Raw genomic sequence first — 14,256 nt, 5'->3', positions numbered from 1 at the left:
TCAACCTAAAATAAATTGAACGAACTTAACAACGCTTTGTAACATAATGCACAACATAGAGGTCTAGGCTAGAGACGTGTTCCGGCGTCGTTAAGCCTGGTGACTGTCGATCTCGTAGAAGGTGGGTGATTCCTCCTGAGGGACAATAGCGCCAGTACGGATTGTGCTCCCACGTACCGTTGTGTATATATTGGGAGACCCCTATAGGCATATATCCTTTATCCTTAGGAAGCCGTGTCGGCCGCCCTACTGATCGCAATGCAGTGAACACAGGATTCACGAAGATCGACCGCCCGTACCTTAAAACGTATTCTGCGGTTTTGCGAAAAGTTTGGCACACCCTCTGCCTAGAACTCCAGAGCAGTTCCTTTTGGCCTTTTTCAGACTCTATAACGGAAAAAGTGCATCCGAGCATTTGTCACTTCGGGCTCGTTAAAACATCGAAGGAGACTAGAGTCATCTTTAGCTTTTTCTCGACTCTTTAAAACTGAAAAAGCAAGTTGTGTCTAAAAAGCGTCTAAAAAATTCATTTAATTCAGAAACACATTTTCCCCTTTTTTTATTTTGGTTGATCGAGTAATCCGCAATCGTGGAAGAAAGTCAATTGAAACCCCGTCATTCGCGGAGGCTTACGAGTCAACCGTCTTTGTCTCCGGAATCGAAAACAGTACGGACAAAGCGAACTTGTTTAACCGGTTCAAAATCTCCTATCAAAGTTAGAACAAGTGTTCCAACCACATCTGAGATTCTGGTTACTCCAAACATTTCTGGAAACCTTGCCTCTATAGAAGAAGTTCAACAGCCACAGAGGGACAGTAATACTAATCCTAGTCTGGGGGCAAATACTTGCGTAACTAAACCAGTTCTATCTGCAACCGGTTGAGAGAGTCTTGCTGCTCAAACAACTGTCGCTGTCGATTCAACCCCTTCTTCGGCACCAGAAATATTTTACGGACCTGACGGTCTTCCTCTTCCACCGGGTTTGATTGCGATAGAGGAAATTGCAGAGGATCCGCAAGCAAGTACTCCAACCCATTTTGGAGTCGGGGTCACTCTATTTCCTTCATCAGAAGTTAATCCACCACAAGTGGAAGTTCCTGTAGAATCGCTAGGCAATCTATTGGATAGACTCAAAATGTCTGAACAACCGTCAACATCTAGGACTGTGTCGAATGACACAGCGACAGCAGAAACCCCTGCCGTCACTCAGACAATGTTTGCCGGCATACCTTCTGTCCCGACTAGCTCGCAACAGCTAGAAGGAGTCCACCAAGGGACTATTTCGACAGTGTGGTCTGTTCCAGTTTGTTCATCCGGAATAATATCCGGCAACTCTTATGTTGAAACTCGCTAGATTGATCCATTTGGAGGTCAATTTGGGCAATCCAGTCCCCAAGGACAAACAATCCCCTTGAGTTTCGGATTGCTACCCTATGGGGGGCAGTATGCCCTTTCATTACCCCCTCCGGGTGGGTATCCGTACGGGAGTTCACAACAGTATTCAGGTTATACTGGAATTACATCAAGTGGTTGGGTACCTATGCTACCTCAACAACCAAGGGTTGTGTATTCTATGCAACAATGTGTACCTATATCGAACATCCCGACCACACCGGCTATTGTGACAGTGTCGCAAGTTCAAACGTTGCCTGTTGTATGTCAACCTCAGATTTCTCAGGTTGTAATGCAACAGCCCCTTGGCCCTGGGACACAACCACAATCACCAACTAGTGGGGCGACACAGGTCCAAACGGGTACAATCACCCCACACCTTGGTCCAACAGTTAGTATAGCGCAACAGAACATGGCCTCTCAACTGTGGCTGGTGCAATACCAACAACCACAATTCCAACAAGTGTACCAAGGTTCTGAGCAGCAGATCTTTGCGAACAGTGGACAACCGTATATTCAAAACGGTCAAAACCAACCGCTTTATAGTGGTCAAGTCCACCAACCTTATCAGTCATACCAACATCAATTACATTATGCTGGTATGCAAAGACCCACTACTCAAGCGATTCCATCGTACCCTAGGTATGCTTCACCTAACCTAAATCAACAGTTACCATTCGTGGCAACTTTAGAGTTACCCGATTTACACCGGTTAACCAACGATCTGTTTGCTTACGCCCCTTGGTGGCCAGCGATTCCTCACAAACTTCCATCCGAAATTCCTAAATTCAATGGAAATCCAGGTGAAGACCCATCGAATCACGTGATGACTTTTCATCTGTGGTGTTCATCAAACACCCTGAATGATGATTCGATAAGGCTTCGCCTTTTCCAGAGGACGTTAACGGGTCCAGCGGCAAAATGGTATATTGAATTACCTAGAGCCTCGTTTGACAATTTTAGCGACCTAGCCACGACTTTCTTAACCCATTTTCAATTACCGATAAGGTATGAAACGAGAACAGAAATATTAACCAACTTCAAACAGACAACTACCACTCATATATCCGATCATATACATGAATGGCGTCGTCATCGTAGGATGGTGAAAACATACGTTCCCGATCAGCTGTTAGCTGAATGGTTTATAAAAGTCGTTACTTCCTGCTATAACAGAAGATGTGGCAAAGGGGGGAGTCGTAACAGAGGAGCAAGTTATTGCTCGTTCACAGTATCTACACTTAGTTTATACTCAGTCTGGCACGCTCTACGACAAAATACCTGACACCCCTAGACCAGAATTTTCAATTCCTCCTCCTCCTAAATCAAATAGTGACTCTCATGCCGGAGATGGCATGATTGGCACGGCAAACGCGAAATCGACAAAGGCTTCGTCTAAGAAAGCCCGTAAGAGTTCGGATCAAAATGCAAAAGAAGAAATTCTTGCTTCGGAAGTAAATGCCGTATCAGCAGATAAAGGAAAAGAAACCAAACAACCAGGGAGCAAGAAGAAGCAAAACAAAGGGAAGAAGAAGAAACAGGGTGAGTCATCCCCTGAAAAAACTTCTTCAAACCCTCCTGGAAATAGGAAATATCCATGTCAAATATGTGATGAGGAGGATCATTGGACAAGGGATTGTCCCTATAAAGCTGAGCTTAAAAGGTTCTTCAAAAGTTCGCAAACCTCAGCTGTGTTAACTGATCCATTTCCCAATCCAGGTCAAAATCTGGTTGATAGTGGAAATGCTTCCCCGTCGCAAGTACTTATGTTGTCAGTTTCAAAACAGCAGAATGATGCTTTGATTTCGACAAGGAACAAAGATTACAGGAATCCGCAGCTGTCGAACGACAAAGGTAAAGATCAACCAAGTATTTCGACAACAACTTCGACAGAAGTTGTACCACCCATCATTCCTGAATTAACAATAAAACCGCCAAAGGGAGTAGTACACAAGTCGACATTTAATCCTCGCGCCAGAGCGGCGCAGCATTATAACATAGTGGAAGATTTGGCCCAATCGCCATCCGCTATGTCGACTCTTGAAGTACTACAGAATTTCCCATCCCAAAGGCAGGCTTTGTTATCGGCTATTGGTGGGGTTGATCCTAAGGATTCCAATCTTGTATCCTTCGACCACAAAGGATACGATCCCCAGTTACCAGCTCAACTAGCTTTCCTTATTCAAGTCAAAGCCCTCAACAAAACTGTTCACAGAACAATTATTGATGAGGGCGCATCTACATGTATTATGTCGATGAGTTGCTGGAAAACTTTAGGATCTCCAACCTTGTCGCGATCTTCGACGACATTAAAAGCTTTTGACGGAAGGACTTATACCCCGTACGGTATCCTTAATAACTTGAAGGTTGAACTGGGAGGAAAAATAGTAGAAATAGATGTTGAAGTCATCGATGGGAATCTTGACTACAACATCCTACTGGGAAGACCATGGATCTATGCCATGGCAGCTGTTGTGTCGACTTATTTTAGGAAGATCGCATTCCCGTTTGAAGGAGGGATTACGATCGTCGACCAACAAAACTTCCTCCCTAATGGTTCACAAGTTACAGGAAGCATTCCCATGATCCATGGAAGCGACCATTCGCTTCAAGATATCGGAGTAGGCCTACTGAAAGACCCCACATTGATGGGAACTTTCGTGCTTCCACCTCCTATCTATATAGGAAATATAGCGTTGGTAGCAACCTGCAACATGATATCTTCCACGAAGATCGCAGAAGAAGATATCGACATGGATCATGCCATGGTTTCACCCCCAAGCCCAATAGAAATATTGTAGCAATCAATGTTTCGGGCATGGGAGGCGAACCCAAATCAACGCTCGTCAAGCGTTTGGGTAGATAGGTCTAGAGAATATGGTACCCCATTAGATCCTTGGTCGAAAGTACATGGGACTGACGAAGGAATTATACAATCAATGTTGATTGAGGGGGCACCATGGAATGATTGCCACCATCGTTCCCTTCTTCCGGAATATGAAGAAGATACTCAACATGACCTTTATCACCCTTCAGTTTTTGAATTCCTATCAAATACTGTAAATACGGTGGATTCTGAGCGAAACTTATCCAATATTGAAGAGACTATAGCCATAAATATCTCGACTAAAACAAATGTTGTAGAGAATATTTATGTCGGCAAAGGTTGTTCCCCTTCAGAACTGGAAATATATAATGCTATTTTTCGCGAATTCAAAGATGTCTTTGCTTGGTCATATGATGAAATGCCAGGCATTGACTCGAGTATCGTTGAACATGAAATTAAAATGTATCCTGATGTCAAACCAGTAAGACAACGGCTTCGGCAGGTGCACCCCAAGAAAGCCGCTGCCATTAAGGCAGAAGTTGAAAAGCTTCTCCATGCTAGTTTCATCTACCCGGTTCCTCTAACCGATTGGGTATCGAATATTGTCCCTGTTATGAAGAAACAAGGGACGATTAGAGTGTGTGTCGACTATAGGGATGTAAACCAAGCTTGTCCAAAGGACAACTACCCTACACCCTTCATCGACCAGATAATTGATGAATGTGAAATCTTTTCATTTATGGATGGATTTTCCGAGTATAATCAAATAAATATCTGCCCAGAGGACCAATCAAAGACTGCATTTATTTGTCCGTGGGGCACATTCGCTTATCGAAAATTACCCTTTGGTTTAAAGAACGCAGGGGCGACGTTTCAGAGGGCAATGAATTATGCCTTCCATGACATCAAGAACATCATTCAACCATATCTCGACGACCTTCTGGCTCATTCGCGAAAGCGGACTGATCATCCGCAGCATTTAAGAGCGATATTTCTACGTTGTCGACACTACAAGATAAGACTCAATCCGCACAAATGTGTGTTTTGCGTCGGTTCTGGTCATTTACTTGGCTTTGTAGTCTCTAAGGATGGGATTCGTCTCGATCCTTGCAAGGTTCAGGCAATCATTAATTTGCCTCCACCTTCAAATTTGCTTCAGATTCAGAAACTCCAAGGGAAAGCAAAATTTCTGAGGAGGTTCATTCCAAATTACACAGAACTTGCTAAAGGTTATACTCGTCTTTTGAAAAAGGATGTACCTTTTGTTTGGGATCAGGTGGCGCAAGCTTCCTTTGATGCTCTGAAAGATTCTCTAGTAAAAGCATCATTAATGTATGCCCCAGACTATCAAAGAGATTTTAACCTGTATCTGGCTGCAGCAGATACAACCATTGCGATGGTTTTAGTTCAAGAAATCGATGGAATTGAACATCCTATATATTATTTAAGTAAAAACTTAAATGATACAGAAAGTAAATATTCTTATGTTGAAAAACTAGCGCTTGCAACTGTTCAAGCGATTCAAAGGTTTCGACATTATGTCCTCTTTCGGAAAACTACCATTTTATCAGATTGCAACCCCATGACTTATATACTGTCGCGACAGTTGCTGGGGGGCAAATATTCAAAATGGATAGCGATCCTTCAAGAGTTTGATCTGGAATTTGTAAAATCCAAATCAAAGAAAGCTCTAGTTTTCGCAAAATTATTGTGCGATCTCCCATCGTCGTCCAACGATGAAACCTCCGAAGAATCAATCGTGGATGAGAATTTGTTTCTGATATCTACAAGCAATGAGTGGTATGGAGATATCATAATTTATCTCCAAACCCAAAAGTTCAGGCCTAACACCTCTCACTTTGAACAAAAACGTATACGATACCAAGCTAAAGACTACATGATCGTCGGTGATACGCTTTACCGTCGTGGTATCGATACAGTCCTGAGGAGGTGCCTTACCCATGAGGAGGCCGAAAAAGCCCTGAACGAGTGTCATTCAGGCGCCTGTGGGGGGCATCAATCTGGATATGCAACAGCACAAAAAAGCTTACGAGCAGGATACTTCTGGCCAACCATGTTCAAAGATTGCATAATCGCAGTCAGAAGTTGCCATGCTTGTCAAATTTTTGATAGAAAAACCAGAAGACCACCCGCACCTTTACAGCCAATAGTTGCTGTTGGGCCTTTCGCCAAATGGGGCATCGATTTCATGCAATGTAACCCCACCTCGACCGGGGGGCATGGGTATATTATAGTCACCGTTGACTATTTTACCAAATGGGCCGAGGCGATGCCTACATTGGATAACACTGGTGAAACAACTGCCCTTTTCTTTTTCAATCATGTAGTCGCCAGGTTCGGTGTACCACAGGCTATAGTTACAGATCATGGATCGCATTTTCACAATCACATGATGGTCGAATTAGCTGCCAAGCTAGGGCTATCTCACGACAGCTCTACCCCGTATTATCCGCAAGCCAACGGACAAGTTGAAGCAATCAACAAGGTCCTGAAGCGTATGTTGCAAAGGATGATCGGGGTTCACAAAAGAAGGTGGCACGTAATCCTATACTCAGCCTTGTGGGCTTACCGAACATCGGTGAAGAACGCGACCGGGTTCACACCGTTCCAACTGGTGTATGGCCTGGAAGCAGTCTTACCAATCCAGTGTGAAATTTCGTCGCTTAAACTCGCAATTGATCTCCTCCCCGGAACTTTGGAAGAAGAGGCTCGTTTCTTGGAATTAATCCAATTGGATGAAACCCGTCGTGATGCCGCTTGGGCTAACGAAGCCCATAAGAAACAAGTCAAGGCGCAGTTCGACAAAAATGTCAAACCCCGTGTCTTCTGAGAAGGTGACTTGGTCTTGCTTTATAACCAAGAATTCGATAAATTGGGAGAAGGTAAATTTAATTCTTTATGGATGGGCCCCTATATTGTTAAACGAGTGTTAGAAAAAGGAGCCTACGAGTTAATGGATTATGACGGAATTCCACTGGCGCAACCTCGTAATGGGTTGTACCTCAAGCGTTACTATGCTTAAATAGTAAATTGTATGCTTTTGTTGTATTTTGTTTTCGCTAAAGTGTTTGTTTTGGTCGAGTGATCCACCTTTTTACATTTATTGCAGATGTCAAACCTTCTAGAGACATGTGTTGGATATGCCGACGGAGCAAGTCGTAGTTCGCGGAACCTATCCTCCGCAGCCTAGGCCATTTTTGATCCAAGCGGCGAGTTAGTAAGTTTCAGAGGTGTGTGTATTGGGCAATCAACGAATAATATCGCTGAGTATAGCGCGTTGATAGAACTCCTCTCTAATGCCATCGCCCATGGTATACGCCAACTAATCGTCAGGCTAGACTCACAACTCGTGATACTACAACTCAATGGTATATATTCCGTTCGCAATCCAGCTATTTATCGCATGTTCCTAAGGGTTAAGATTTTGGAAAGACAATTTGATTCAATTCAATACCACCATATTTCCAGAAACTTAAACACATTAACCGACTCATTAGCAAACTATGTGTTAGGTAGATATTTGCGACATTTATAAAAAGAGACACATCATCAATGATTGTACATATGGATCATATAACTCAACCAGAATAAAACTCGAAAATCAAAAATATATATAAGTTGTTTATCGTTCATACATAATGTTCTGTAACCAAGACAAAATCGGTCATATGACCCAAAAACTCAAAAGTGCTAGGGGGCACCCTGGTCTAGTGATGCTCATGATAGCACGTCACGGCCTGTGCAATCATGCGCAAGAGACGGGTCCATCGTCTAGGCACACCAGTAGTATGCCGCTGCAACTGTAAAGGTAACTCATCAATCCTCACATCGGGAATACCGAGAGTAAGGCTCTCAACCTGCTCCTACACAGTTGTAAGGGTCTTGGCTACGTCAAGGTCGCGGAGAATAACTCTCCCAGCAGTCTCCCTTGCTGGGGCAGCAACTGGCGCTCTCGGGCAAACTGCTAGAGGAACAGGACCAACATCTGCATGCACACATGAGTTTGATTAAATTCTTGATAGAACAAAGCACAAGGACATTATAAATAAGAGCAGTAAACAGTAATATGGTCGAAGATTTTACCAATAGCGCCCCACTGTTCGCCATCCGGTAACACCAAATCCGGATCACCTCGGAAATCCATGCCGACATATGGGTACTCGGAATAGACCATCTCCTGGCGCTCGAACCACCTGAAGAAGGTATCAGTGAAAGTAATCTGAGATTGACCAGCATGCCTAGACATGTGGTCAACCCATCTCTGCATGCGTGGCTCGGTAGGAGAAGGCAGGTCGAGTGCAATATACTGAGGCTGCATCAGTGGTATTTTCTCCAAGGCAAAGGCAGTCAAAACAGAACCAAATCCAAAGTTCTTCAGCTTCCCGTCCTTTACCTTGGTCAATTGACTTTTCATCTGAACAAGTATTGCATCACACCAGTTGAATACTTTTGGTTGGAGACACTCCAAGGCGTGCTGTACATAAGACCTGTTGGCAACATGAAGAGATGCACTACCGGCCATCCTACCAATAGTATACAGAATGGACCGGAGAGACCTGTCAGTAATCTCATGGATAACAACCTTGCTGTCTCTGCTCGGCTGGGAACCTTCCCTGCAATACTGGCAGACATAATCTCTCACGGAATCATTCCCCCGGGCCGAACCTGACAAAGAAATGGGGGCACCCCGCCTTGACAACCCAGTCAAGAAGTAAATGTCCACTATGGTCAAGGGGATGGATTTTCCCCTAATCTAGAATACTTGGTTGATGGGATCCCAAGCATCAAGCATATACTGCAGTAAAGAGATCTGTGCTCTCATGCTAGAGATACGGAAAAACTTCAGCAGGCCACAGTTCCGCAGCGCATTCACCGTGACAGGGTCATGGAGAGCGATCATATCTTCTTCTTCATGTTCTTGTTCTCGCCATGTAAGGGACATTTTGCTCAAAGATCCCTGCAAAACAAATAAGAGAAAGAGTAATTTCCTGGATTTGATGAGAAACTGGCAAAATTTCATCAAAAAACTGTGCAAGAAGACCAGTTTTTGTGTCCAACGCAGGTAACCAGTGTCCCACCTGCGTTGAAGGTCAAACTGCCTTAAGGCAGATTGACATTCAACGCAGGTTTCGAATGGACCACCTACGTTGATGGTAGGGTGCCCTGACAAAACCCCAGGTGCTCAGAAACACAAGGAAATAGGCACAGAATGGAAGAATGAAACCATGAAAAGAAAGAGCTAGGGTTTAGCTCCTACCTGGTCCAGACGGTGCCGAGAATCGTCCACAGAATCTCCCGAAATCAGCTGGTGAAAATCAAGGGGGAAGAGGCACCTCCAAAGCTCCAACAAACCAAGTTCAAATGAAATGGTAAAATGAGAGGTAAAAACACTTTTTAATTGCTTTTTACGTAGTTCAAAGCGAAATATTAGGGTTTTAATCTCATTTTCAAGCAAATGTTATTCATTTCTAACTAAGTTTGATGCAGCAATTGAGAATGCAGTACTATCCTTGAAAAGAGAAAAGCTAGTTATGGTAAAAAATCAAAATTTGACTATATAATCGAGCAGTTTTAGCATAAAGTTCATGCTCGTTAAAAAACAAAAGCAAGATCCGAGCAGTTTTAGTACATAGTTCATGCTCGTTAAAAAATAAACATAAGATCGAGCAAATGTTTCCACCCGCGTTTAAGCTCGTTAAAAAATGAACTATCCCGGTAAATAACCACTGTGAATGTAATATCATCAGCCATTAAAGCCTTGGTCGTGCTTGCACCTGTCACCTCCACTTTTCCATTGGCAGATCGTTCACCTCCATATGATTGTTTACCCATTTTGAGGAACAGCTACGAAGAGTGATTTCACCTAGCCATCCTTGTGACACTGCCGTGATTGGAAAATTCCAACCTGTACCTGGAATCAGCTGCTATCCCTGTTTATCACTCGTTCCTCAAAAGACGAGTCTTCTTTAAGCTCTTTTCAACTGACTCGTAAAATATGAAAAGATTGCCAAGTGTTGGCCTTCCAGCTCGTTAAAGCGACCGGAAGAGCTATCCCTCCTCTAGATTTTAATCTTTTTGGACCTGAGGGATTATTGCACAAAAAGATCGAGCGCTTGTTTTGTTTGGCTCGTTAAAATGATCGAAAACTCATCCCTTCTGTATTGTTTTATACTTTTTTAGACTTAAGGGATTAGATGACGAAAAAGGAATTTTGGAGTTGACTTTATGTACCTTTTCAGACTCTCTAAAAATGAAAAGGACCGAGTTATCCTTATCGTTAGACTCGTTAAAATCATTAAATAGCGACAAACTTGTCTTTAGACGAGAACGAGTTTCACTATCGCTAGGCTCGTTAAAACATAGTGATAGGCTTGCCCGAAGGGCAGGTTATAGAACAAGCATATGTTATCCTCCTCAAGCTTGACAAAAATAAAGATGTACTGGTCAGCAATGACTGGGGAAAAATTGGGAGAAACTAAAGAAAACTTCGATGGTAGCAAGTCGCTCTTGAACATGACACTTTTCCTCCGTACCACAATCGGGCTGGGTTGTTTCATTCACCGGTCACGTCCATGGTCTCGCCATACCATCCATATTTGGGGTAATGCTACCGATCCATCGCATCAGTGTTGCCATATGTTCAAGAGAAGTCGTTCAGAAAGAGTCAACCGTGTCCCATCCACTGCCATACATTATCCTTCATCCATTCATGACCGCCACCCTGAATCATATGTCACAGATCGTTTTCACCTCCATTAAAATCATTAGCTCCGTTCCATGTCACTGATGTGGGATTCATTAAGGCCCTCCTTTGACGGATCGCTTCTTGTCGACATCAGCTCATTATCCAAGAAGTTGATCTAGGAACAACCCCTTCAGTACTTTGAAGCTTGCATGCCACAATGGCAAGTTTCTCACTTTCGGCGACAGGTATACATCAATGAGCTTCGACCGAGAGATTTTGCGTGGTGTTCGATGCCAAGTCCTTTATTCACACCATGTGAATTGTACTGCAGTACCTTGAGGGTCATTATCATTATCGGTGATTCCTCTCGCGCTTGTTAACGATTTACATCATTGACCGGTAATCAAGCGATGTCTTTCCATGTTCGACTTCAGAACAATTCTCACATGGATCGACTTGTACTTAGAGTGAAGATCAAACGAGTTTGAAGACCCCGGATCTAGTTTCATCCATCCAGGCTGCGATATATATTCAGGAAAGATAAAGACATTGACATGTACATCATTGCAGCAGATAATCATCCTACTCAAAGGATGATAATTTCATCAAAATTATCAGTCTACCATCAGACGATTGTCTGTTCTATGTACAGAAAAATGAGTTTATAAAGCTGAGCATGGGAATGCCCGCCTCAGCTATATCATGAAAGCAGTATGAAAAATAATGTATTGTATTGTATTGTATTACAGGTCTCCTCCCAGCATTGGATGAACTTCGGATCCCCCTGATAAAGCATTTCGCCTGATAAACAGCCTCATACTTTAGGGGGCAACTGTCATAGACATTTTTGTGCCTTATAGCATTGAGCATGAAATGTCCATAATCTACGGGATCCAAAGTCCCTAAACATGTTGTTCCTACCCCTAGAGGAACAAGGCTAACAAACCACAGCAATTCACAAAAGTTCTCCACCTGAAACTGCTCAGAAACAAGTCAATTTAGGATCATTTCAGTGGCTACACTAGTTGTCTGCGCTGAATGTCAAAGCCAAAACTGGCTACCTATGTTGAATGTCAACTGGAACAAAGGCTACCTGCGCTGAACGAGAGTGGACAAGTGGCAGGCTCATTTCTCAAGGTGTCAAGACCCAGGAAGCTTCCAAAATGACACTTGCCTCAGGGAATTCGACTGGTGATGAGTAAGAGGTTCCAAATCTCCAAGTGGAAGCAAGAACCTCCAAGTGGACTCAAGAACTGATAGAGGGAGAGGACACTAGTCAGATCTCAAGCTGACTCATCCTCTCTCCAAACATCTATATATGGATCTCTCCTCCATGAGATCTGGAGGCTGGAATTTTGTTATTGCAAAGAATTGATGTTGGTTTGAGACTGGAATCATTGGGTGCTTAATGCTTTGAAGGGGCTGAAGATAGGAATTCCATTTGCTGGGAAGGAGATGCTGGATTGGAGCCCTCTGGGTTGTATCTCTTCCTGAACCTTGTTATTCATCAATAAAGCTATCTTGGTTTCTCCTATATGCTGATGTATTTCGATGTATGAATGTATTAGTGTATTTGGTTTATTTCTAATCCTAAATCAGTTATGAATGTGAATATATGTCTTTGTGTAGTGTTCTTCTCTTGTCTCAAGTAGCTGTTCTCTTGTCGCAAGTAGCTGTTCTCTTGTGATCTTGCAGGAAGTTGTAGCCGGATAAGCAAGAAGGCAAGTAGCTGTGAACACCAAAGGAGAAGGGAGATTAGATCGAGGGACAAACGGAAGACACCGGTAAGTCTATTGATCTCTCTTCTTTCACATTTCATAAAGGAAGAAACCAGTATAGTTGTACTCATTTGTTGCTAAGGCACTGTCACACCTTAGGTGGATAGGATCGTCCTGCATAGGCATTTTTCCCCACAACAACAGGTTTACCCAAGTTTGAGGGAAAGAGTGTCATCATGGTGGTAGTTGACAGACTTACCAAGTATGCACACTTTTGTGCATTATCACATCCATTTAAAGCCAGTACAATTTCTACTGCATTTATGGAAACAATTCAAAAGCTACATGGAAATCCAAAGATTATTGTAAGTGACAGAGATCCCATTTTCACTGGGAATTTTTGGACAGAATTATTTTCTTGTCTTGCTACTCAGTTAGCTCATAGCTCATCTTATCATCCTCAATCTGATGGGCAAACTGAGATAGTAAACAAATGTTTGGAAGGATATCTTCGTTTCTTTGTATCTGATAAACAGACACAATGGGTCAAATGGTTGCCTCTGGCTGAATGGTGGTATAACACTTCCTTCCATACAACAACAAAAATGACCCCATTTATGGCACTTTATGTGTATCAACCACCATCCACCACATCATATTTTAGAGAAAATTCTAAGGTTCAGGTAGTGGAACATCACATCGAACATCAACAACAAGTCCTCCAACTCTTAAAGGATAACCTCGTGTTGGCACAGAATAGAATGAAACAACAGGCAGATCAGCATCGCAGTGAAAGAAGTTTTGATGTAGGTGATTGGGTATTCCTACGGCTAGAACCATATAAGAAAATGTCCCTCAAGCAAGCTAAGAAGGATAATAAATTATCACCAAAGTATTATGGTCTGTACAAGGTATTGCCAAAGATTGGTACTATGGCATACAAATTGGAGCTTCCTGCAGCTTCTCGATTGCACCCAGTTTTCCATGTTTCATGTTTAAAGAAGGTTATAGGTGAGAAGCTCCCAGTTCAAACAATATTGCCAGAACTTGACGAGGAAGGAAAAATTATATTGGAACCGGAAGCAGTCACAGAAACAAGAACTCGACAGCTACGAAATCTTTCAATTTCAAAGTATCTTATCAAGTGGAAGAACTTATCCGCTGAAGATTCCACATGGGAGGATGATAATTTTATGGTGAAGTATCCAGAACTACTCAAGCATTGAGGACAACAATTTTTTGAAGGAGAGGGGCATGTTGGGTCCCTATAATACTAGTGATTATCCCATTACTATTGTAGTTATACCCCTTATTAATATTGTTGTACCCCTATTGCCCCCATATTGTTATTACTGTGCCCCATAGAATCCCTCTATTGCTATTTTTGTGGCTTTATATTATTATTGTTAGGTCAGCTGGATTATATTGTGACTCTTTAGACTCCTATATATAGAAACGAGGTTTTGTCATTTGAATCATCCAAGAATTGTTCATTTATGTAATGTAAAGGAGGTTTCCCCCTCGAAGAGGCTGAATTCTAAGGTGTTGATCTATCTTTTCTATCTTTTCTTGAGTTGGTTTCATAACAGATATGGAGGGAGATTTACTCTTAG

Source organism: Pinus tabuliformis, chromosome 8, assembly GCF_031772625.1.
Source record: "Pinus tabuliformis cultivar Carrire ecotype Pingquan chromosome 8, CPIR1, whole genome shotgun sequence".
NCBI lineage: Eukaryota > Viridiplantae > Streptophyta > Pinopsida > Pinales > Pinaceae > Pinus > Pinus tabuliformis.
This window is presented reverse-complemented; position numbering follows the sequence as displayed.